The sequence below is a fragment of the Saimiri boliviensis genome, chromosome 8, assembly GCF_048565385.1.
Source record: "Saimiri boliviensis isolate mSaiBol1 chromosome 8, mSaiBol1.pri, whole genome shotgun sequence".
NCBI classification, from domain to species: domain Eukaryota; kingdom Metazoa; phylum Chordata; class Mammalia; order Primates; family Cebidae; genus Saimiri; species Saimiri boliviensis.
In genome coordinates, this window is record NC_133456.1 from 66,984,122 (window position 1) to 67,010,376 (window position 26,255).

Below are 26,255 nucleotides of genomic sequence, written 5' to 3' on the forward strand. Positions count from 1 at the left end.
AACACACAGCAGTTTAGCTCTGGAAGTTGAATGCACACATTGACAACCATTCTGCTAGATAGCTCCATTTTTGTTTTACAGCAAGCTACTTCTCTTTACAGCCCTTATTCGCAAGCACTCTGGAATGTCCAAACGCAGCTTTTAGATGAAACGTGTTTCTGTCTCGCTGAATATACACATAGATGCAACTTCCTAAAAGGAACCAACACAGAGCAGATCAGTTTGTACGAAGCCGGTCTTCTTTGTTTTAAACGCATTCTTACAGCTAACACTTATATGCTTCTCTAGGGCTGGAAATGACTGTTTCTACATTCTACAAAGAAAGGGTTTCTGAACTGCTGCAAACACACAGCAGTTTAGCTCTGGAAGTTGAATGCACACATTGACAACCATTCTGCTAGATATCTCCGTTTTAGTTTTACAGCAAGGTACTTCTCTTTACAGCCTGTACTCCCAAGCACTCAGGAATGTCCAAACGCAGCTTTTAAAAGAAACAAGTTAATGCCTCGCTGAATGTAAACATAGATGCAACTTCCTAAAAGGGACCAACACAGAGCAGATCAGTTTGTACGAAGCGGGTCTTCTTTGTTTTAAACGCATTCTTACTGCAAACTCTTATATGCTTCTCTAGGGCTGGAAATGACTGTTTCTACATTCTCCAAAGAAAGGGTGTCTGAACTGCTGCAAACACAAAGCAGTTTAGCTCTGGAAGTTGAATGCACACATTGACAAACATTCTGCTAGATAGCTCCGTTTTTCTTTTACAGCAAGGTACTTCTCTTTGCAGCCTGAACTCCCAAGCACTCTGGAATGTCCAAACGCAGCTTTTAGAAGAAACGTGTTTCTACCTCGCTGAATGTAAACATAGATGCAACTTCCTAAAAGGAACCAACACACAGCAGATCAGTTTGTACGAAGCGGGTCTTCTGTGTTTTAAACGCATTCTTACTGCTAACTCTTATATGCGTCCCTAGGACTGGAAATGACTGTTTCTACATTCTCCAAAGAAAGGGTTTCTGAACTGCTGCAAACACACAGCAGTTTAGCTCTGGAAGTTGAATGCACACATTGACAACCATTCTGCTAGATAGCTCCGTTTTAGTTTTACAGCAAGGTACTTTTCTTTTCAGCCTGTACTCCCAAGCACTCTGAAATGTCCAAACGCAGCTTTTAGAAGAAACGTGTTTCTGCCTCGCTGAATATAAACATAGATGCAACGTCCTAAAAGGAACCAACACAGAGCAGATCAGTTTGTACGAAGCAGGTCTTCTTTGATTTAAACGAATTCTTACAGCTAACCCTTATATGCTTCTCTAGGTCTGGAAATGACTGTCTCTACATTCTCCAAAGAAAGGGTTTCTGAACTGCTGCAAACACAAAGCAGTTTAGCTCTGGAAGTTGAATGCACACATTGACAACCATTCTGCTAGATAGCTCCGTTTTAGTTTTACAGCAAGGTACTTCTCTTTTCAGCCTGTACTCCCAAGCACTCTGCAATGTCCAAACGCAGCTTTTAGAAGAAACGTGTTTCTACCTCGCTGAATGTAAACATAGATGCAACTTCCTAAAAGGAACCAACACAGAGCAGATCAGTTTGTACGAAGCGGGTCTTCTGTGTTTTAAACGCATTCTTTCTGCTAACTCTTATATGCGTCTCTAAGGCTGGAAATAACTGTTTCTACATTCTCCAAAGAAAGGGTTTCTGAACTGCTGCAAACACACAGAAGTTTAGCTCTTGATGTTGAATGCAAACATTGACAACCATTCTGCTAAATAGCTCCGTTTTAGTTTTACAGCAAGGTACTTCTCTTTACAGCCTGTACTCCCAAGCACTCTGGAATGACCAAACGCAGCTATTAGAAGAAACGTGTTTCTACCTCGCTGAAAGTAAACATAGATGCAACTTCCTAAAAGGAACCAACACACAGCAGATCACTTTGTACGAAGCGGGTCTTCTGTGTTTTAAACGCATTCTTACTGCTAACTCTTACGTGCGTCTCTGGGGCTGGAAATGACTGTTTCTACATTCTCCAAAGAAAGGGTTTCTGAACTGCAGCAAACACACAGCAGTTTAGCTCTGGAAGTTGAATGCACACATTGACAACCATTCTGCTAGATAGCTCCGTTTTTGTTTTACAGCATGGTACTTCTCTTTACAGCCTGTACTCCCAAGCACTATGGAATATCCAAACGCAGCTTTTAGAAGAAACGTGTTTCTATCTCGCAGAATGAAAACATAGAAGAAACTTCCTAAAAGGAACCAACACACAGCAGATCAGTTTGTACGAAGCGGGTCTTCTTTGTTTTAAAAGCATGCTTACTGCAAACTCTTATATGCTTTTCTAGGGCTGGAAATGACTGTTTCTACATTCTCCAAAGAAAGGGTTTCTGAACTGCTGCAAACACAAAGCAGTTTAGCTCTGGAAGTTGAATGCACACATTGACAACCATTCTGCTAAATAGCTCCATTTTTGTTTTACAGCAAGCTTCTTCTCTTTACAGCCCTTATTCGCAAGCACTCTGGAATGTCCAAACGCAGCTTTTAGAACAAACGTGTTTCTACCTCGCTGAATGTAAACATAGATGCAACTTCCTAAAAGGAACCAACACAGAGCAGATCAGTTTGTACGAAGCGGGTCTTCTGTGTTTTAAACGCATTCTTACTGCTAACTGTTATATGCGTCTCTAGGGCTGGAAATGACTGTTTCTATATTCTCCAAAGAAAGGGTTTCTGAACTGCTGCAAACACACAGAAGTTTAACTCTGGAAGTTGAAGGCACACATTGACAACCATTCTGCTAGATAGCTCCGTTTTTGTTTTACAGCAAGGTACTTCTCTTTACAGCCTGTATTCCCAAGCACTCTGGAATGTCCAAACGCAGCTTTTAGAAGAAACATGTTTCTTCCTCGCTGAATGTAAACATAAATGCAACTTTCTAAAAGGAACCAACACAGAGCAGATCAGTTTGTACGAAGCAGGTCTTCTTTGTTTTAAATGCATTCTTACTGCAAACTCTTATATGCTTCTCGAGGGCTGGAAATGACTGTTTCTACATTCTCCAAAGAAAGGGTTTCTGAACTGCTGCAAACACAAAGCAGTTTAGCTCTGGAAGTTGAATGCACACATTGACAACCATTCTGCTAGATAGCTCCGTTTTTCTTTTACAGCAAGGTACTTCTCTTTACAACCTGTACTCCCAAGCACTCTGGAATGTCCAAACGCAGCTTTTAGAAGAAACGTGTTTCTTCCTCGCTGAATGTAAACATAGATGCAACTTCCTAAAAGGAACCAACACACAGCACATCAGTTTGTACGAAGCTGGTCTTCTGTGTTTTAAACGCATTCTTACTGCTTACTCTTATATGCTTACCTAGGACTGGAAATGACTGTTTCTACATTCTCCAAAGAAAGGGTTTCTGAACTGCTGTAAACACACAGCAGTTTAGCTCTGGAAGTTGAATGCACACATTGACAGCCATTCTGCTAGATAGCTCCATTTTTGTTTTACAGCAAGCTACTTCTCTTTACAGCCCTTATTCCCAAGCACTCTGGAATGTCCAAACGCAGCTTTTAGAAGAAACGTGTTCCTGCGTCGCTGAATATAAACATAGATGCAACTTCCTAAAAGGAACCAACACAGAGCAGATCAGTTTGTACGAAGCGGGTCTTCTGTGTTTTAAACGCATTCTTACTGCTAACTCTTATATGCGTCTCTGGGGCTGGAAATGACTGTTTCTACATTCTCCAAAGAAAGGGTTTCTGAACTGCTGCAAACACACAGCAGTTTAGCTCTGGATGTTGAATGCACACATTGACAACCATTCTGCTAGATAGCTCCGTTTTTGTTTTACAGCAAGGTACTTCTCTTTACAGCCTGTACTCCCAAGCACTCTTGAATATCCAAACGCAGCTTTTAAAAGAAACGTGTTTCTACCTCGCTGAATGTAAACATAGATGCAACTTCCTAAAAGGAGCCAACACACAGCAGATCAGTTTGTACGAAGCGGGTCTCCTGTGTTTTAAACGCATTCTTACTGCTAACTCTTATATGCGTCTCTGGGGCTGGAAATGACTGTTTCTACATTCTCCAAAGAAAGGGTTTCTGAACTGCAGGAAACACACAGCAGTTTAGCTCTGGAAGTTGAATGCACACATTGACAACCATTCTGCTAGATAGCTCCGATTTTGTTTTACAGCATGGTACTTCTCTTTACAGCCTGTACTCCCAAGCACTCTGGAATGTCCAAACGCAGCTTTTAGAAGAAACGTGTTTCTACCTCGCAGAATAAAAACCTAGAAGAAACTTCCTAAAAGGAACCAACACACAGCAGATTAGTTTGTACGAAGCGGGTCTTCTGTGTTTTAAACGCATTCTTACTGCTAACTCTTATATGCATCCCTAGGGCTGGAAATGAAAGTTTTTACATTCTCCAAAGAAAGGGTTTCTGAACTGCTGCAAACACACAGCAGTTTAGCTCTGGAAGTTGAATGCACACATTGACAACCATTCTGCTAGATAGCTCCGTTTTTGTTTTACAACAAGGTACTTCTCTTTACAGCCTGTATTCCCAAGAACGCTGGAATGTCCAAACGCAGCTTTTATAATAAATGTGTTTCAACCTCGCTGAATGTAAACATAGATGCAACTTCCTAAAAGGAACCAACACACAGCACATCAGTTTGTATGAAGCGGGTCTACTTTGTTTTAAACACATTCTTACTGCAAACTCTTATATGCTTCTCTAGGGCTGGAAATGACTGTTTCTACATTCTCCAAAGAAAGGGTTTCTGAACTGCTGCAAACACACAGAAGTTTAGCTCTGGAAATTGAATGCACCCATTGACAACCATTCTGCTAGATAGCTCCGTTTCAGTTTTACAGCAAGGTACTTCTCCTTACAGCCTGTACTCCCAAGCACTCTGGAATGTCCAAACGCAGGTTTTAGAAGAAACGTGTTTCTACCTCGCTGACTGTAAACATAGATGCAACTTCCTAAAAGGAACCAACACACAGCAGATCAGTTTGTACAAAGCGGGTCTTCTGTGTTTTAAACGCATTCTTACTGCTAACTCTTATATGCTTCTCTGGGGCTGGAAATGACTGTTTCTACATTCTCCAAAGAAAGGGTTTCTGAACTGCTGCAAACACACAGCAGTGTAGCTCTGGAAGTTGAATGCACACATTGACAACCATTCTGCTAGATAGCTCCGTTTTAGTTTTACAGCAAGGTACTTCTCTTTACAGCCTGTACTCCCAAGCACTCTGGAATGTCCAAACGCAGCTTTTAGAAGAAACGTGTTTCTACCTCGCTGAATGTAAACATAGGTGCAACTTCCTAAAATGAACCAACACACAGCTGATCAGTTTGTACGAAGCGGGTCTTCTGTGTTTTAAACGCATTCTTATTGCTAACTCTTATATGCGTCTCTAAGGCTGGAAATGACTGTTTCTACATTCTCCAAAGAAAGGGTTTCTGAACTGCTGCAAACACACAGAAGTTTAGCTCTGGAAGTTGAATGCACACATTGACAACCATTCTGCTAGATAGCTCCGTTTTAGTTTTACAGCAAAGTACTTCTCTTTACAGCCTGTACTCCCAAGCACTCTGGAATGTCCAAACGCAGCTTTTAGAAGAAACGTGTTTCTACCTCGCTGAATGTAAACATAGATGCAACTTCCTAAAAGGAACCAACACACAGCAGATCAGTTTGTACGAAGCGGGTCTTCTGTGTTTTAAACGCATTCTTACTGCTAACTCTTATATGCTTCCCTAGGACTGGAAATGACTGTTTCTACATTCTCCAAAGAAAGGGTTTCTGAAATGCTGCAAACACACAGCAGTATAGCTCTGGAAGTTGAATGCAAACATTGACAACCATTCTGCTAGATAGTTCCGTTTTAATTTTACAGCAAGGTAATTCTCTTTACAGCCTGTACTCCCAAGCACTCTGGAATGTCCAAACGCACCTTTTAGAAGAAACCTGTTTCTACCTCGCTGAATGTAAACACAGATGCAACTTCCTAAAAGGAACCAACACAGAGCAGATCAGTTTGTACGAAGCGGGTCTTCTTTGTTTTAAACGCATTCTTACTGCAAACTCTTATATGCTTCTCTAGGGCTGGAAATGACTGTTTCTACATTCTCCAAAGAAAGGGTTTCTGAACTGCTGCAAACACAAAGCAGTTTAGCTCTGGAAGTTGAATGCACACATTGACAACCATTCTGCTAGATAGCTCCGTTTTTCTTTTACAGCAAGGTACTTCTCTTTACAGCCTATACTCCCAAGCACTCTGGAATGTCCAAACGCAGCTTTTAGAAGAAACGTGTTTCTACCTCGCTGAATGTAAACATAGATGCAACTTCCTAAAAGGAACCAACACAAAGCATATCAGTTTGTACGAAGCGGGTCTTCTTTGTTTTAAACGCATTCTTACTGCAAACTCTTATATGCTTCTCTAGGGCTGGAAATGACTGTTTCTACATTCTCCAAAGAAAGTGTTTCTGAACTGCTGCAAACACACAGCAGTTTAGCTGTGGAAGTTGAATGCACACATTGACAACCAGTCTGCTAGATAGTTCCGTTTTGGTTTTACAGCAAGGTACTTCTCTTTACAGCCTGTACTCCCAAGCACTCTGGAATGTCCAAACACAGCTTTTAGAAGAAACGTGATTCGGCCTCGCTGAATATAAACATAGATGCAACTTCCTAAAAGGAACCAACACACAGCAGATCAGTTTGTACGAAGCGGGTCTTCTGTGTTTTAAACGCATTCTTACTGCAAACTCTTATATGCTTCCCTAGGGCTGGAAATGACTGTTTCTACATTCTCCCAAGAAAGGGTTTCTGAAATGCTGCAAACACACAGCAGTATAGCTCTGGAAGTTGAATGCAAACATTGACAACCATTCTGCTAGATAGCTCCGTTTTAGTTTTACAGCAAGGTAATTCTCTTTACAGCCTGTACTCCCAAGCACTCTGGAATGTCCAAACGCACCTTTTAGAAGAAACCTGTTTCTACCTCGCTGAATGTAAACACAGATGCAACTTCCTAAAAGGAACCAACACAGAGCAGATCAGTTTGTACGAAGCGGGTCTTCTTTGTTTTAAACGCATTCTTACTGCAAACTCTTATATGCTTCTCTAGGGCTGGAAATGACTGTTTCTACATTCTCCAAAGAAAGGGTTTCTGAACTGCTGCAAACACAAAGCAGTTTAGCTCTGGAAGTTGAATGCACACATTGACAACCATTCTGCTAGATAGCTTCGTTTTTCTTTTACAGCAAGGTACTTCTCTTTACAGCATGTACTCCCAAGCACTCTGGAATGTCCAAACGCAGCTTTTAGAAGAAACGTGTTTCTAACTCGCTGAATGTAAACATAGAAGAAACTTCCTAAAAGGAACCAACACACAGCAGATCAGTTTGTACGAAGCGGGTCTTCTGTGTTTTAAACGGATTCTTACTGCTAACTGTTATATGCGTCCCTAGGGCTGGAAATGAAAGTTTCTACATTCTCCAAAGAAAGGGTTTCTGAACTGCTGCGAACACACAGCAGTTTAGCTCTGGAAGTTGAAAGCACACATTGACAACCATTCTGCTAGATAGCTCCGTTTTAGTTTTACAGCAAGGTAGTTCTCTTTACAGCCTGTACTCCCAAGCACTCTGGAATGTCCAAACGCAGCTTTTAGAAGAAACGTGTTTCTACCTCGCTGAATGTAAACATTGATGCAACTTCCTAAATGGAACCAACACACAGCAGATCAGTTTGTACGAAGCGGGTCTTCTGTGTTTTAAACGCATTCTTACTGCTAACTCTTATATGCGTCTCTAGGGCTGGAAATGACTGTTTCTACATTCTCCAAAGAAAGGGTTTCTGAACTGCTGCAAACACACAGCAGTTTAGCTCTAGAAGTTGAATGTACACATTGACAACCATTCTGCTAGATAGCTCCGTTTTGGTTTTACAACAAGTTACTTCTCTTTACAGCCTGTACTCCCAACACTCTGGAATGTCCAAACACAGCTTTTAGAAGAAACGTGTTTCTACCTCGCTGAATGTAAACATAGATGCAACTTCCTAAAAGGAACCAACACACAGCAGATCAGTTTGTACGAAGCTGGTCGTCTGTGTTTTAAACGCATTCTTACTGCTAACTCTTATATGCTTCCCTAGGACTGGAAATGACTGTTTCTACATTCTCCAAAGAAAGCGTTTCTGAACGGCTGCAAACACACAGCAGTTTGGCTCTGGAAGTTGAATGCACACATTGACAACCATTCTGCTAGATAGCTCCATTTTGTTTTTCAGCAAGCTACTTCTCTTTACAGCCCTTATTCTCAAGCACTCTGGAATGTCCAAACGCAGCTTTTAGAAGAAACGTGTTTCTGCCTCGCTGAATATAAACATAGATGCAACTTCCTAAAAGGAACCAACACAGAGCAGATCAGTTTGTACGAAGCAGGTCTTCTTTGTTTTAAACGCATTCTTACAGCTAACCCTTATATGCTTCTCTAGGTCTGGAAATGACTGTTTCTACATTCTCCAAAGAAAGGGTTTCTGAACTGCTGCAAACACAAAGCAGTTTAGCTCTGGAAGTTGAATGCACACATTGACAACCATTCTGCTAGATAGCTCCATTTTTGTTTTACAGCAAGCTTCTTCTCTTTACAGCCCTTATTCGCAAGCACTCTGGAATGTCCAAACGCAGCTTTTAGAACAAACGTGTTTCTACCTCGCTGAATGTAAACATAGATGCAACTTCCTAAAAGGAACCAACACAGAGCAGATCAGTTTGTACGAAGCGGGTCTTCTGTGTTTTAAACGCATTCTTACTGCTAACTGTTATATGCGTCTCTAGGGCTGGAAATGACTGTTTCTATATTCTCCAAAGAAAGGGTTTCTGAACTGCTGCAAACACACAGAAGTTTAACTCTGGAAGTTGAAGGCACACATTGACAACCATTCTGCTAGATAGCTCCGTTTTGGTTTTACAGCAAGGTACTTCTCTTTACTGCCTGTATTCAAAAGCACTCTGGAATGTACAAACGCAGCTTTTAGAAGAAACGTGTTTCTGCCTAGCTGAATATAAACATAGATGCAACTTCATAAAAGGAACCAACACAGAGCAGATGAGTTTGTACGAAGTGGGTCTTCTTTGTTTTAAACGCATTCTTACTGCAAACTCTTATATGCTTCCCTAGGGCTGGAAATGACTGTTTCTACATTCTCCAAAGAAAGGGTTTCTGAAATGCTGCAAACACACAGCAGTATAGCTCTGGAAGTTGAATGCAAACATTGACAACCATTCTGCTAGATAGCTCCGTTTTAGTTTTACAGCAAGGTACTTCTCTTTACAGCCTGTACTCCCAAGCACTCTGGAATGTCCAAACGCAGCTATTAGAAGAAACCTGTTTCTACCTCGCTGAATGTAAACACAGATGCAACTTCCTAAAAGGAACCAACACAGAGCAGATCAGTTTGTACGAAGCGGGTCTTCTTTGTTTTAAACGCATTCTTACTGCAAACTCTTATATGCTTCTCTAGGGCTGGAAATGACTGTTTCTACATTCTCCAAAGAAAGGGTTTCTGAACTGCTGGAAACACAAAGCAGTTTAGCTCTGGAAGTTGAATGCACACATTGACAACCATTCTGCTAGATAGCTCCGTTTTTCTTTTACAGCAAGGTACTTCTCTTTACAGCCTGTACTCCCAAGCACTCTGGAATGTCCAAACGCAGCTTTTAGAAGAAACGTGTTTCTACCTCGCTGAATGTAAACATAGTTGCAACTTCCTAAAAGGAACCAACACACAGCAGATCAGTTTGTACGAAGCGGGTCTTCTGTGTTTTCAACGCATTCTTACTGCTAACTCTTATATGCGTCTCTGGGGCTGGAAATGACTGTTTCTACATTCTCCAAAGAAAGGGTTTCTGAACTGCAGCAAACACAGGGCAGTTTAGCTCTGGAAGATGAATGCGCACATTGACAACCACTGTGCTAGATAGCTACGTTTTGTTTTACAGCAAGGTACTTCTCTTACAGCCTGTACTCCCAAGCACTCTGGAATCTCCAAACGCAGCTTTTAGAAGAAACGTGTTTCTACCTCGCTGAATGTAAACATAGAAGAAACTTCCTAAAAGGAACCAACACACAGCAGATCAGTTTGTACGAAGCGGGTCTTCTGTGTTTTAAACGGATTCTTACTGCTAACTGTTATATGCGTCCCTCGGGCTGGAAATGAAAGTTTCTACATTCTCCAAAGAAAGGGTTTCTGAACTGCTGCGAACACACAGCAGTTTAGCTCTGGAAGTTGAATGCACACATTGACAACCATTCTGCTAGATAGCTCCGTTTTAGTTTTACAGCAAGGCAGTTCTCTTTACAGCCTGTACTCCCAAGCACTCTGGAATGTCCAAACGAAGCTTTTAGAAGAAACGTGTTTCTACCTCGCTGAATGTAAACATTGATGCAACTTCCTAAATGGAACCAACACACAGCAGATCAGTTTGTACGAAGCGGGTCTTCTGTGTTTTAAACGCATTCTTACTGCTAACTCTTATATGCGTCTCTAGGGCTGGAAATGACTGTTTCTACATTCTCCAAAGAAAGGGTTTCTGAACTGCTGCAAACACACAGCAGTTTATCTCTGGAAGTTGAATGCACACATTGACAACCATTCTGCTACATTGCTCCGTTTTTGTTTTACAGCAAGTTAATTCTCTTTACAGCCTGTACTCCCAAGCACTCTGGAATGTCCAAACGCAGCTTTTAGAAGAAACGTGTTTCTACCTCGCTGAATGTAAACACAGATGCAACTTCCTAAAAGGAACCAACACACAGCAGATCAGTTTCTACGAAGCGGGTCTTCTGTGTTTTCAACGCATTCTTACTGCTAACTCTTACATGCGTCTCTAAGGCTGGAAATGACTGTTTCTACATTCTCCAAAGAAAGGGTTTCTGAACTGCTGCAAACACACAGAAGTTTAGCTCTGGAAGTTGAATGCACACATTGACAACCATTCTGCTAGATAGCTCCGTTTTAGTTTTACAGCAAAGTACTTCTCTTTACAGCCTGTACTCCCAAGCACTCTGGAATGTCCAAACGCAGCTTTTAGAAGAAACGTGTTTCTACCTCGCTGAATGTAAACATAGATGCAGCTTCCTAAAAGGAACCAACAAACAGCAGATCAGTTTGTACGAAGCGGGTCTTCTGTGTTTTAAACGCATTCTTACTGCTAACTCTTATATGCTTCCCTAGGACTGGAAATGACTGTTTCTACATTCATCCAAAGAAAGGGTTTCTGAACTGCTGCAAACACACAGCAGTTTAGCTCTGGAAGTTGAATGCACACATTGACAACCATTCTGCTAAATAGCTCCATTTTTGTTTTACAGCAAGCTACTTCTCTTTACAGCCCTTATTCCCAAGCACTCTGGAATGTCCAAACGCAGCTTTTAGAAGAAACGTGTTTCTGCCTCGCTGAATATTAACATAGATGCAACTTCCTAAAAGGAACCAACACAGAGCAGATCAGTTTGTACGAAGCAGGTCTTCTTTGTTTTAAACGCATTCTTACAGCTAACTCTTATATGCTTCTCTAGGGCTGGAAATGACTGTTTCTACATTCTCCAAAGAAAGGGTTTCTGAACTGCTTCAAACACACAGCAGTTTAGCTCTGGAAGTTGAATGCACACATTGACAACCATTCTGCTACATAGCTCCGTTTTATTTTTACAGCAAGGTACTTCTCTTTACAGCCTGTAGTCCCAAGCACTTTGGAATGTCCAAACGCAGCTTTTAGAAGAAACGTGTTTCTACCTCGCTGAATGTAAAAATAGAGGCAACTTCCTAAAAGGAACCAACACACAGCAGATCAGTTTGTACGAAGCGGGTCTTCTGTGTTTTAAACGCATTCTTACTGCTAACTCTTATATGCGTCTCTAAGGCTGGAAATGACTGTTTCTACATTCTCCAAACAAAGGGTTTTGGAACTGCTGCAAACACACAGAAGTTTATCTCTGGAAGTTGAATGCACACAATGACAACCATTCTGCTAGATAGCTCCGTTTTTGTTTTACAGCAAGGTACTTCTCTTTACAGCCTGTACTCCCAAGCACTCTGGAATGTCCAAACGCAGCTTTTAGAAGAAACGTGTTTCTACCTCGCTGAATGTAAACATAGATGCAACTTCCTAAAAGGAACCAACACACTGCAGATCACTTTGTACGAAGCGGGTCTTCTGTGTTTTAAACGCATTCTTACTGCTAACTCTTATATGCGTCTCTGGGGCTGGAAATGACTGTTTCTACATTCTCCAAAGAAAGGGTTTCTGAACTACTGCAAACACACAGCAGTTTAGCTCTGGAAGTTGAATGCACACATTGACAACCATTCTGCTAGATAGCTCCGTTTTAGTTTTACAGCAAGTTACTTCTCTTTACAGCCTTTACTCCCAAGCACTCTGGAATGTCCAAACGCAGCTTTTAGAAGAAACGTGTTTCTACATCGCTGAATGTAAACATAGATGCAACTTCCTAAAAGGAACCAACACACAGCAGATCACTTTGTACGAAGCGGGTCTTCTGTGTTTTAAACGCATTCTTACTGCTAACTCTTATATGCGTCTCTGGGGCTGGAAATGACTGTTTCTACATTCTCCAAAGAAAGGGTTTCTGAACTGCTGCAAACACACAGCAGTTTAGCTCTGGAAGTTGAATGAACACATTGACAACCATTCTGCTAGATAGCTCCGTTTTGGTTTTACAGCAAGGTACTTCTCTTTACTGCCTGTATTCAAAAGCACTCTGGAATGTCCAAACGCAGCATTTAGAAGAAACGTGTTTCTGCCTAGCTGAATGTAAACATAGATGCAATTTCCTAAAAGGAACCAACACAGAGCAGATGAGTTTTTACGAAGTGGGTCTTCTTTGTTTTAAACGCATTCTTACTGCAAGCTCTTATATGCTTCCCTAGGGCTGGAAATGACTGTTTCTACATTCTCCCAAGAAAGGGTTTCTGAAATGCTGCAAACACACAGCAGTATAGCTCTGGAAGTTGAATGCAAACATTGACAACCATTCTGCTAGATAGCTCTGTTTTAGTTTTACAGCAAGGTACTTCTCTTTACAGCCTTTACTCCCAAGCACTCTGGAATGTCCAAACGAAGCTTTTAGAAGAAACGTGTTTCTACATCGCTGAATGTAAACATAGATGCAACTTCCTAAAAGGAACCAACACACAGCAGATCAGTTTGTACGAAGCGGGTCTTCTGTGTTTTCAACGCATTCTTACTGCTAACTCTTATATGCGTCTCTGGGGCTGGAAATGACTGTTTCTACATTCTCCAAAGAAAGGGTTTCTGAACTGCAGCAAACACAGGGCAGTTTAGCTCTGGAAGATGAATGCGCACATTGACAACCATTGTGCTAGATAGCTACGTTTTGTTTTACAGCAAGGTACTTCTCTTTACAGCCTGTACTCCCAAGCACTCTGGAATGTCCAAACGCAGCTTTTAGAAGAAACGTGTTTCTACCTCGCTGAATGTAAACATAGAAGAAACTTCCTAAAAGGAACCAACACACAGCAGATCAGTTTGTACGAAGCGGGTCTTCTGTGTTTTAAACGGATTCTTACTGCTAACTGTTATATGCGTCCCTCGGGCTGGAAATGAAAGTTTCTACATTCTCCAAAGAAAGGGTTTCTGAACTGCTGCGAACACACAGCAGTTTAGCTCTGGAAGTTGAATGCACACATTGACAACCATTCTGCTAGATAGCTCCGTTTTAGTTTTACAGCAAGGTAGTTCTCTTTACAGCCTGTACTCCCAAGCACTCTGGAAGGTCCAAACGCAGCTTTTAGAAGAAACGTGTTTCTACCTCGCTGAATGTAAACATTGATGCAACTTCCTAAATGGAACCAACACACAGCAGATCAGTTTGTACGAAGCGGGTCTTCTGTGTTTTAAACGCATTCTTATTGCTAACTCTTATATGCGTCTCTAGGGCTGGAAATGACTGTTTCTACATTCTCCAAAGAAAGGGTTTCTGAACTGCTGCAAACACACAGCAGTTTAGCTCTAGAAGTTGAATGTACACATTGACAACCATTCTGCTAGATAGCTCCGTTTTGGTTTTACAGCAAGGTACTTCTCTTTACAGCCTGTACTCCCAACACTCTGGAATGTCCAAATGCAGCTTTTAGAAGAAACGTGTTTCTACCTCGCTGAATGTAAACATAGATGCAACTTCCTAAAAGGAACCAACACAGAGCAGATCAGTTTGTAGGAAGCGGGTCTTCTGTGTTTTAAATGCATTCTTACTGCTAAATGTTATATGCGTCTCTAGGGCTGGAAACGACTGTTTATACATTCTCCAAAGAAAGGGTTTCTGAACTGCTGTAAACACACAGAAGTTTAGCTCTGGAAGTTGAAGGCACACATTGACAACCATTCTGCTAGATAGCTCCGTTTTAGTTTTACAGCAAGGTACTTCTCTTTACAGCCTGTTCTGCCATGCATTCTGGAATGTCCAAACGCAGCTTTTAGAAGAAACGTGTTTCTGCCTCGCTGAATATAAACATAGATGCAACTTCCTAAAAGGAACCAACACAGAGCAGATCAGTTTGTACGAAGTGGGTCTTCTTTGTTATAAACGCATTCTTACCGCAAACTCTTATATGCTTCTCTAGGGCTGGAAATGACTGTTTCTACATTCTCCAAAGAAAGGGTTTCTGAACTGCTGCAAACACAAAGCAGTTTAGCTCTGGAAGTTGAATGCACACATTGACAACCATTCTGCTAGATAGCTCCGTTTTTCTTTTACAGCAAGGTACTTCTCTTTACAACCTGTACTCCCAAGCACTCTGGAATGTCCAAACGCAGCTTTTAGAAGAAACGTGTTTCTACCTCGCTGAATGTAAACATAGATGCAACTTCCTAAAAGGAACCAACACACAGCAGATCAGTTTGTACGAAGCTGGTCTTCTGTGTTTTAAACGCATTCTTACTGCAAACTCTTATATGCTTCCCTAGGACTGGAAATGACTGTTTCTACATTCTCCAAAGAAAGCGTTTCTGAACTGCTGCAAACACACAGCAGTTTGGCTCTGGAAGTTGAATGCACACATTGACAACCATTCTGCTAGTTAGCTCCATTTTGTTTTTCAGCAAGCTACTTCTCTTTACAGCCCTTATTCTCAAGCACTCTGGAATGTCCAAACGCAGCTTTTAGAAGAAACGTGTTTCTGCCTCGCTGAATATAAACATAGATGCAACTTCCTAAAAGGAACCAACACAGAGCAGATCAGTTTGTACGAAGCAGGTCTTCTTTGTTTTAAACGCATTCTTACAGCTAACCCTTATATGCTTCTCTAGGTCTGGAAATGACTGTTTCTACATTCTCCAAAGAAAGGGTTTCTGAACTGCTGCAAACACACAGCAGTTTAGCTCTGGAAGTTGAATGCACACATTGACAACCATTCTGCTAGATAGCTCCGTTTTAGTTTTACAGCAAGGTACTTCTCTTTACAGCCTGTACTCCCAAGCACTCTGGAATGTCCAAACGCAGCTTTTAGAAGAAACGTGTTTCTACCTCGCTGAATGTAAACATAGATGCAACTTCCTAAAAGGAACCAACACACAGCAGATCAGTTTGTACAAAGCGGGTCTTCTGTGTTTTAAACGCATTCTTACTGCTAACTCTTATATGCGTCTCTAAGGCTGGAAATGACTGTTTCTACATTCTCCAAAGAAAGGGTTTCTGAACTTCTGCAAACACACAGAAGTTTAGCTCTTGATGTTGAATGCACACATTGACAACCATTCTGCTAAATAGCTCCGTTTTAGTTTTACAGCAAGGTACTTCTCTTTACAGCCTGTACTCCCAAGCACTCTGGAATGTCCAAACGCAGCTTTTAGAAGAAACGTGTTTCTACCTCGCTGAATGTAAACATAGATGCAACTTCCTAAAAGGAACCAACACACAGCAGATCAGTTTGTACGAAGCGGGTCTTCTATGTTTTCAACGCATTCTTACTGCAACCTCTTATATGCGTCTCTGGGGCTGGAAATGACTGTTTCTACATTCTCCCAAGAAAGGGTTTTTGACCTGCTGAAAACACACGGCAGTTTAGCTCTGGATGTTGAATGCACACATTGACAATCATTCTGCTAGATAGCTCCGTTTTTGTTTTACAGCAAGGTACTTCTCTTTACAGCCTGTACTCCCAAGCACTCTGGAATGTCCAAACGCAGCTTTTAGAAGAAACGTGTTTCTACCTCGCTTAATGTAAACATAGATGCAATTACTAAAAGGAACCAACACACAGCAGATCAGTTTGTACGAAGCGGGTCTTCTGTGTTTTAAACGCATTCTTACTGCTAACTCTTATATGCGTCTCTAGGGCTGGAAATGACTGTTTCTACATTCTCCAAAGAAAGGGTTTCTGAACTGTTGCAAACACACAGCAGTTTAGCTCTGGAAGTTGAATGCACACATTGACAACCATTCTGCTAGATAGCTCCGTTTTGGTTTTACAGCAAGGTACTTCTCTTTACTGCCTGTATTCAAAAGCACTCTGGAATGTCCAAACGCAGCTTTTTGAAGAAACGTGTTTCTGCCTAGCTGAATATAAACATAGATGCAACTTCCTAAAAGGAACCAACACAGAGCAGATGAGTTTGTACGAAGTGGGTCTTCTTTGTTTTAAACGCATTCTTACTGCAAACTCTTATATGCTTCCCTAGGGCTGGAAATGACTGTTTCTACATTCTCCAAAGAAAGGGTTTCTGAAATGCTGCAAACACACAGCAGTATAGCTCTGGAAGTTGAATGCAAACATTGACAACCATTTTGCTAGATAGCTCCGTTTTAGTTTTACAGCAAGGTACTTCTCTTTACAGCCTGTACTCCCAAGCACTCTGGAATGTCCAAACGCAGCTTTTAGAAGAAACCTGTTTCTACCTCGCTGAATGTAAACACAGATGCAACTTCCTAAAAGGAACCAACACAGAGCAGATCAGTTTGTACGAAGCGGGTCTTCTTTGTTTTAAACGCATTCTTACTGCAAACTCTTATATGCTTCTCTAGGGCTGGAAATGACTGTTTCTACATTCTCCAAAGAAAGGGTTTCTGAACTGCTGCAAACACAAAGCAGTTTAGCTCTGGAAGTTGAATGCACACATTGACAACCATTCTGCTAGATAGCTCCGTTTTTGTTTTACAGCAAGGTACTTCTCTTTACAGCCTGTACTCCCAAGCACTCTGGAATGTCCAAACGCAGCTTTTAGAAGAAACGTGTTTCTACCTCGCTGAATGTAAACATAGATGCAACTTCCTAAAAGGAACCAACACAGAGCATATCAGTTTGTACGAAGCGGGTCTTCTTTGTTTTAAACGCATTCTTACTGCAAACTCTTATATGCTTCTCTAGGGCTGGAAATGACTATTTCTACATTCTCCAAAGAAAGTGTTTCTGAACTGCTGCAAACACACAGCAGTTTAGCTGTGGAAGTTGAATGCACACATTGACAACCATTCTGCTAGATAGCTCCGTTTTGGTTTTACAGCAAGGTACTTCTCTTTACAGCCTGTACTCCCAAGCACTCTGGAATGTCCAAACGCAGCTTTTAGAAGAAACGTGATTCTGCCTCGCTGAATATAAACATAGATGCAACTTCCTAAAAGGAACCAACACACAGCAGATCAGTTTGTACGAAGCAGGTCTTCTTTGTTTTAAACGCATTCTTACAGCTAACATTTATATGCTTCTCTAGGGCTGGAAATGTCTGTTTCTACATTCTACAAGGAAAGTGTTTCTGAACTGCTGCAAACACACAGCAGTTTAGCTCTGGAAGTTGAATGCACACATTGACAACCATTCTGCTAGATAGCTCCGTTTTAGTTTTACAGCAAGGTACTTCTCTTTACAGCCTGTACTCCCAAGCACTCTGGAATGTCCAAACGCAGTTTTAAGAAGAAACGTGTTTCTACCTCGCTGAATGTAAACATAGATGCAACTTCCTAAAAGGAACCAACACACAGCAGATCAGTTTCTACGAAGCGGGTCTTCTGTGTTTTAAACGCATTCTTACTGCTAACTCTTATATGCGTCTCTAAGGCCGGAAATGACTGTTTCTACATTCTCAAAGAAAGGGTTTCTGAACTGCTGCAAACACACAGAAGTTTATCTCTGGAAGTCGAATGCACACATTGACAACCATTCTGCTAGATAGCTCCGTTTTAGTTTTACAGCTAGGTACTTCTCTTTACAGCCTGTACTCCCAAGCACTCTGGAATGTCCAAACGCAGCTTTTAGAAGAAACGTGTTTCTGCCTCGCTGAATATAAACATAGATGCAACTTCCTAAAAGGAACCAACACAGAGCAGATCAGTTTGTACGAAGAGGGTCTTCTTTGTTTTAAACGCATTCTTACCGCAAACTCTTATATGCTTCTCTAGGGCTGGAAATGACTGTTTCTACATTCTCCAAAGAAAGGGTTTCTGAACTGCTGCAAACACAAAGCAGTTTAGCTCTGGAAGTTGAATGCACACATTGACAACCATTCTGCTAGATAGCTCCGTTTTTCTCTTACAGCAAGGTACTTCTCTTTACAACCTGTACTCCCAAGCACTCTGGAATGTCCAATCGCAGCTTTTAGAAGAAACGTGTTTCTACCTCGCTGAATGTAAACATAGATGCAACTTCCTAAAAGGAACCAACACACAGCAGATCAGTTTGTACGAAGCTGGTCTTCTGTGTTTTAAACGCATTCTTACTGCTAAATCTTATATGCTTCCCTAGGACTGGAAATGACTGTTTCTACATTCTCCAAAGAAAGCGTTTCTGAACTGCTGCAAACACACAGCAGTTTGGCTCTGGAAGTTGAATGCACACATTGACAACCATTCTGCTAGATAGCTCCATTTTGTTTTTCAGCAAGCTACTTCTCTTTAGAGCCCTTATTCTCAAGCACTCTGGAATGTCCAAACGCAGCTTTTAGAAGAAACGTGTTTCTGCCTCGCTGAATATAAACATAGATGCAACTTCCTAAAAGGAACCAACACAGAGCAGATCAGTTTGTACGAAGCAGGTCTTCTTTGTTTTAAACGCATTCTTACAGCTAACCCTTATATGCTTCTCTAGGTCTGGAAATGACTGTTTCTACATTCTCCAAAGAAAGGGTTTCTGAACTGCTGCAAACACACAGCAGTTTAGCTCTGGAAGTTGAATGCACACATTGACAACCATTCTGCTAGATAGCTCCGTTTTAGTTTTACAGCAAGGTACTTCTCTTTACAGACTGTACTCCCAAGCACTCTGGAATGTCCAAACGCAGCTTTTAGAAGAAACGTGTTTCTACCTCGCTGAATGTAAACATAGATGCAACTTCCTAAAAGGAACCAACACACAGCAGATCAGTGTGTACAAAGCGGGTCTTCTGTGTTTTAAACGCATTCTTACTGCTAACTCTTATATGCGTCTCTAAGGCTGGAAATGACTGTTTCTACATTCTCCAAAGTAAGGGTTTCTGAACTGCTGCAAACACACAGAAGTTTAGCTCTTGATGTTGAATGCACACATTGACAACCATTCTGCTAAATAGCTCCGTTTTAGTTTTACAGCAAGGTACTTCTCTTTACAGCCTGTACTCCCAAGCACTCTGGAATGTCCAAACGCAGCTTTTAGAAGAAACGTGTTTCTACCTCGCTGAATGTAAACATAGACGCAACTTCCTAAAAGGAACCAACACACAGCAGATCAGTTTGTACGAAGCGGGTCTTCTGTGTTTTAAACGCATTCTTACTGCTAACTCTTATATGTGTCTCTGGGGCTGGAAATGACTGTTTCTACATTCTCCCAAGAAAGGGTTTCTGACCTGCTGAAAACACACGGCAGTTTAGCTCTGGATGTTGAATGCACACATTGACAATCATTCTGCTAGATAGCTCCGTTTTTTGTTTTACAGCAAGGTACTTCTCTTTACAGCCTGTACTCCCAAGCTCTCTGGAATGTCCAAACGCAGCTTTTAGAAGAAACGTGTTTCTACCTCGCTTAATGTAAACATAGATGCAACTTCCTAAAAGGAACCAACACACAGCAGATCAGTTTGTACGAAGCGGGTTTTCTGTGTTTTAAACGCATTCTTACTGCTAACTCTTATATGCGTCTCTGGGGCTGGAAATGACTGTTTCTACATTCTCCAAAGAAAGGATTTCTGAACTGCTGCAAGCACACAGCAGTTTAGCTCTGGAAGTTGAATGCACACATTGACAACCATTCTGCTAGATAGCTCCGTTTTTGTTTTACAACAAGGTACTTCTCTTTACAGCCTGTACTCCCAAGCACTCTGGAATGTCCAAACGCAGCTTTTAAAAGAAACATGTTAATGCCTCGCTGAATGTAAACATAGATGCAACTTCCTAAAAGGGACCAACACAGAGCAGATCAGTTTGTACGAAGCGGGTCTTCTTTGTTTTAAACGCATTCTTACTGCAAACTCTTATATGCTTCTCTAGGGCTGGAAATGACTGTTTCTACATTCTCCAAAGAAAGGGTTTCTGAACTGCTGCAAACACAAAGCAGTTTAGCTCTGGAAGTTGAATGCACACATTGACAAACATTCTGCTAGATAGCTCCGTTTTTCTTTTACAGCAAGGTACTTCTCTTTGCAGCCTGAACTCCCAAGCACTCTGGAATGTCCAAACGCAGCTTTTAGAAGAAACGTGTTTCTACCTCGCTGAATGTAAACATAGATGCAACTTCCTAAAAGGAACCAACACACAGCAGATCAGTTTGTACGAAGCGGGTCTTCTGTGTTTTAAACGCATTCTTACTGCTAACTCTTATATGCGTCCCTAGGACTGGAAATGACTGTTTCTACATTCTCCAAAGAAAGGGTTTCTGAACTGCTGCAAACACACAGCAGTTTAGCTCTGGAAGTTGAATGCACACATTGACAACCATTCTGCTAGATAGCTCCATTTTTGTTTTACAGCAAGCTACTTCTCTTTACAGCCCTTATTCGCAAGCACTCTGGAATGTCCAAACACAGCTTTTAGAAGAAACGTGTTTCTGCCTCGCTGAATATAAACATAGATGCAACTTCCTAAAAGGAACCAACACAGAGCAGATCAGTTTGTACGAAGCAGGTCTTCTTTGTTTTAAACGCATTCTTACAGCTAACATTTATATGCTTCTCTAGGGCTGGAAATGACTGTTTCTACATTCTACAAGGAAAGTGTTTCTGAACTGCTGCAAACACACAGCAGTTTAGCTCTGGAAGTTGAATGCACACATTGACAACCATTCTGCTAGATAGCTCCGTTTTAGTTTTACAGCAAGGTACTTCTCTTTACAGCCTGTACTCCCAAGCACTCTGGAATGTCCAAACGCAGTTTTAAGAAGAAACGTGTTTCTACCTCGCTGAATGTAAACATAGATGCAACTTCCTAAAAGGAACCAACACACAGCAGATCAGTTTCTACGAAGCGGGTCTTCTGTGTTTTAAACGCATTCTTACTGCTAACTCTTATATGCGTCTCTAAGGCCGGAAATGACTGTTTCTACATTCTCAAAGAAAGGGTTTCTGAACTGCTGCAAACACACAGAAGTTTATCTCTGGAAGTCGAATGCACACATTGACAACCATTCTGCTAGATAGCTCCGTTTTAGTTTTACAGCTAGGTACTTCTCTTTACAGCCTGTACTCCCAAGCACTGTGGAATGTCCAAACGCAGCTTTTAGAAGAAACGTGTTTCTGCCTCGCTGAATATAAACATAGATGCAACTTCCTAAAAGGAACCAACACAGAGCAGATCAGTTTGTACGAAGCAGGTCTTCTTTGTTTTAAACGCATTCTTACAGCTAACCCTTATATGATTCTCTAGGTCTTGAAATGACTGTTTCTACATTCTCCAAAGAAAGGGTTTCTGAACTGCTGGAAACACACAGCAGTTTAGCTCTGGAGGTTGAATGCACACATTGACAACCATTCTGCTAGATAGCTCCGATTTAGTTTTACAGCAAGGTACTTCTCTTTTCAGCCTGTACTCCCAAGCACTCTGGAATGTCCAAACGCAGCTTTTAGATTAAACGTGTTTCTGCCTCGCTGAATATAAACATAGATGCAACTTCCTAAAAGGAACCAACACAGAGCAGATCAGTTTGTACTAAGCAGGTCTTCTTTGTTTTAAACGCATTCTTACAGCTAACCCTTATATGCTTCTCTAGGTCTGGAAATGACTGTTTCTACATTCTCCAAAGAAAGGGTTTCTGAACTGCTGCAATCACACAGCAGTTTAGCTCTGGAAGTTGAATGCACACATTGACAACCATTCTGCTAGAGAGCTCCTTTTTAGTTTTACAGCAAGGTATTTCTCTTTACAACCTGTACTCCCAAGCACTCTGGAATGTCCAAACGCAGCTTTTAGAAGAAACGTGTTTCTACCTCGCTGAATGTAAACATACATGCAACTTCCTAAAAGGAACCAACACAGAGCAGATCAGTTTGTACGAAGCGGGTCTTCTGTGTTTTTAACGCATTCTTTCTGCTAACTCTTATATGCGTCTCTAAGGCTGGAAATGACTGTTTCTACATTCTCCAAAGAAAGGGTTTCTGAACTGCTGCAAACACACAGAAGTTTAGCTCTGGAAGTTGAATGCACACATTGACAACCATTCTGCTAGATAGCTCCATTTTTGTTTTACAGCAAGCTACTTCTCTTTACAGCCCTTATTCGCAAGCACTCTGGAATGTCCAAACGCAGCTTTTAGAAGAAACGTGTTTCTGCCTCGCTGAATATAAACATAGATGCAACTTCCTAAAAGGAACCAACACAGAGCAGATCAGTTTGTACGAAGCAGGTCTTCTTTGTTTTAAACGCATTCTTACAGCTAACTCTTATATGCTTCTCTAGGGCTGGAAATGACTGTTTCTACATTCTCCAAAGAAAGGGTTTCTGAACTGCTGCAAACACACAGCAGTTTAGCTCTGGAAGTTGAATGCACACATTGACAACCATTCTGCTAGATAGCTCCGTTTTATTTTTACAGCAAGGTACTTCTCTTTACAGCCTGTACTCCCAAGCACTCTGGAATGGCCAAACGCAGCTTTTAGAAGAAACGTGTTTCTACCTCGCTGAATGTAAACATAGAGGCAACTTCCTAAAAGGAACCAACACACAGCAGATCAGTTTGTACGAAGCGGGTCTTCTGTGTTTTAAACCCATTCTTACTGCTAACTCTTATATGCGTCTCTAAGGCTGGAAATGACTGTTTCTACATTCTCCAAAGAAAGGGTTTCTGAACTGCTGCAAACACACAGAAGTTTAGCTCTGGAAGTTGAATGCACACATTGACAAACATTCTGCTAGATAGCTCCGTTTTAGTTTTACAGCAAGGTACCTCTCTTTACAGCCTGTACTCCCAAGCACTCTGGAATGTCCAAACCCAGCTTTTAGAAGAAACGTGTTTCTACGTCGCTGAATGTAAACATAGATGCAACTTCCTAAAAGGAACCAACACACAGCAGATCACTTTGTACGAAGCGGGTCTTCTGTGTTTTAAACGCATTCTTACTGCTAACTCTTATATGCGTCTCTGTGGCTGGAAATGACTGTTTCTACATTCTCCAAAGAAAGGGTTTCTGAACTGCTGCAAACACACAGCAGTTTAGCTCTGGAAGTTGAATGCACACATTGACAACCATTCTGCTAGATAGCTCCGTTTTTGTTTTACAGCAAGGTACTTCTCTTTACTGCCAGTATTCACAAGCACTCTGGAATGTCCAAACGCAGCTTTTAGAAGAAACGTGTTTCTGCCTCGCTGAATATAAACATAGATGCAACTTCCTAAAAGGAACCAACACAGAGCAGATCAGTTTGTACGAAGCAGGCCTTCTTTGTTTTAAACGCATTCTTACAGCTAACTCTTATATGCTTCTCTAGGGCTGGAAATGACTGTTTCTACATTCTCCAAAGAAACGGTTTCTGAACTGCTGCAAACACACAGCAGTTTAGCTCTGGAAGTTGAATGCACACATTGACAACCATTCTGCTAGATAGCTCCGTTTTATTTTTACAGAAAGGTACTTCTCTTTACAGCCTATACTCCGAAGCACTCTGGAATGTCCAAACGCAGCTTTTAGAAGAAACGTGTTTCTACCTCGCTGAATGTAAACATAGAGGCAACTTCCTAAAAGGAACCAACACACAGCAGATCAGTTTGTACGAAGCGGGTCTTCTGTGTTTTAAACGCATTCTTACTGCTAACTCTTATATGCGTCTCTAAGGCTGGAAATGACTGTTTCTACATTCTCCAAAGAAAGGGTTTCTGAACTGCTGCAAACACACAGAAGTTTATCTCTGGAAGTTGAATGCACACATTGACAACCATTCTGCTAGATAGCTCCGTTTTAGTTTTACAGCAAGGTACTTCTCTTTACAGCCTGTACTCCCAAGCACTCTGGAATGTCCAAACGCAGCTTTTAGAAGAAACGTGTTTCTACATCGCTGAATGTAAACATAGATGCAACTTCCTAAAAGGAACCAACACACAGCAGATCACTTTGTACGAAGCGGGTCTTCTGTGTTTTAAACGCATTCTTACTGGTAACTCTTATATGCGTCTCTGGGGCTGGAAATGACTGTCTCTACATTCTCCAAAGAAAGGGTTTCTGAACTGCTGCAAACACACAGCAGTTTAGCTCTGGAAGTTGAATGCACACATTGACAACCATTCTGCTAGATAGCTCCGTTTTGGTTTTACAGCAAGGTACTTCTCTTTACTGCCTGTATTCAAAAGCACTCTGGAATGTCCAAACGCAGCTTTTAGAAGAAACATGTTTCTGCCTCGCTGAATGTAAACATTGATGCAACTTCCTAAAAGGAACCAACACAGAGCAGATCAGTTTGTACGAAGCGGGTCTTCTTTGTTTTAAACGCATTCTTACTGCAAACTCTTATATGCTTCTCTTGGGCTGGAAACGACTGTTTCTACATTCTCCAAAGAAAGGGTTTCTGAACTGCTGCAAACACAAAGCAGTTTAGCTCTGGAAGTTGAATGCACACATTGACAACCATTCTGCTAGATAGCTCCGTTTTTCTTTTACAGCAAGGTACTTCTCTTTACAACCTGTACTCCCAAGCACTCTGGAATGTCCAAACGCAGCTTTTAGAAGAAACGTGTTTCTACCTCGCTGAATGTAAACATAGATGCAACTTCCTAAAAGGAACCAACACACAGCAGATCAGTTTGTACGAAGCGGGTCTTCTGTGTTTTAAACGCATTCTTACTGCTAACTCTTATATGCTTCCCTAGGACTGGAAATGACTGTTTCTACAGTCTCCAAAGAAAGGGTTTCTGAACTGCTGCAAACACACAGCAGTTTAGCTCTGGAAGTTGAATGCACACATTGACAACCATTCTGCTAAATAGCTCCATTTTTGTTTTACAGCAAGCTACTTCTCTTTACAGCCCTTATTCCCAAGCACTCTGGAATGTCCAAACGCAGCCTTTAGAAGAAACGTGTTTCTGCCTCGCTGAATATAAACATAGATGCAACTTCCTAAAAGGAACCAACACAGAGCAGATCAGTTTGTACGAAGCAGGTCTTCTTTGTTTTAAACGCATTCTTACAGCTAACTCTTATATGCTTCTCTAGGGCTGGAAATGACTGTTTCTACATTCTCCAAAGAAATGGTTTCTGAACTGCTGCAAACACACAGAAGTTTATCTCTGGAAGTTGAATGCTCACATTGACAACCATTCTGCTAGATAGCTCCGTTTTAGTTTTACAGCAAGGTACTTCTCTTTACAGCCTGTACTCCCAAGCACTCTGGAATGTCCAAACGCAGCTTTTAGAAGAAACGTGTTTCTACCTCGCTGAATGTAAACATAGATGCAACTTCCTAAAAGGAACCAACACACAGCAGATCACTTTGTACGAAGCGGGTCTTCTGTGTTTTAAACGCATTCTTACTGCTAACTCTTATATGCGTTTCTGGGGCTGGAAATGACTGTCTCTACATTCTCCAAAGAAAGGGTTTCTGAACTGCTGCAAACACACAGCAGTTTAGCTCTGGAAGTTGAATGCACACATTGACAACCATTCTGCTAGATAGCTCCGTTTTGGTTTTACAGCAAGGTACTTCTCTTTACTGCCTGTATTCAAAAGCACTCTGGAATGTCCAAACGCAGCTTTTAGAAGAAACGTGTTTCTGCCTAGCTGAATATAAACATAGATGCAACTTCCTAA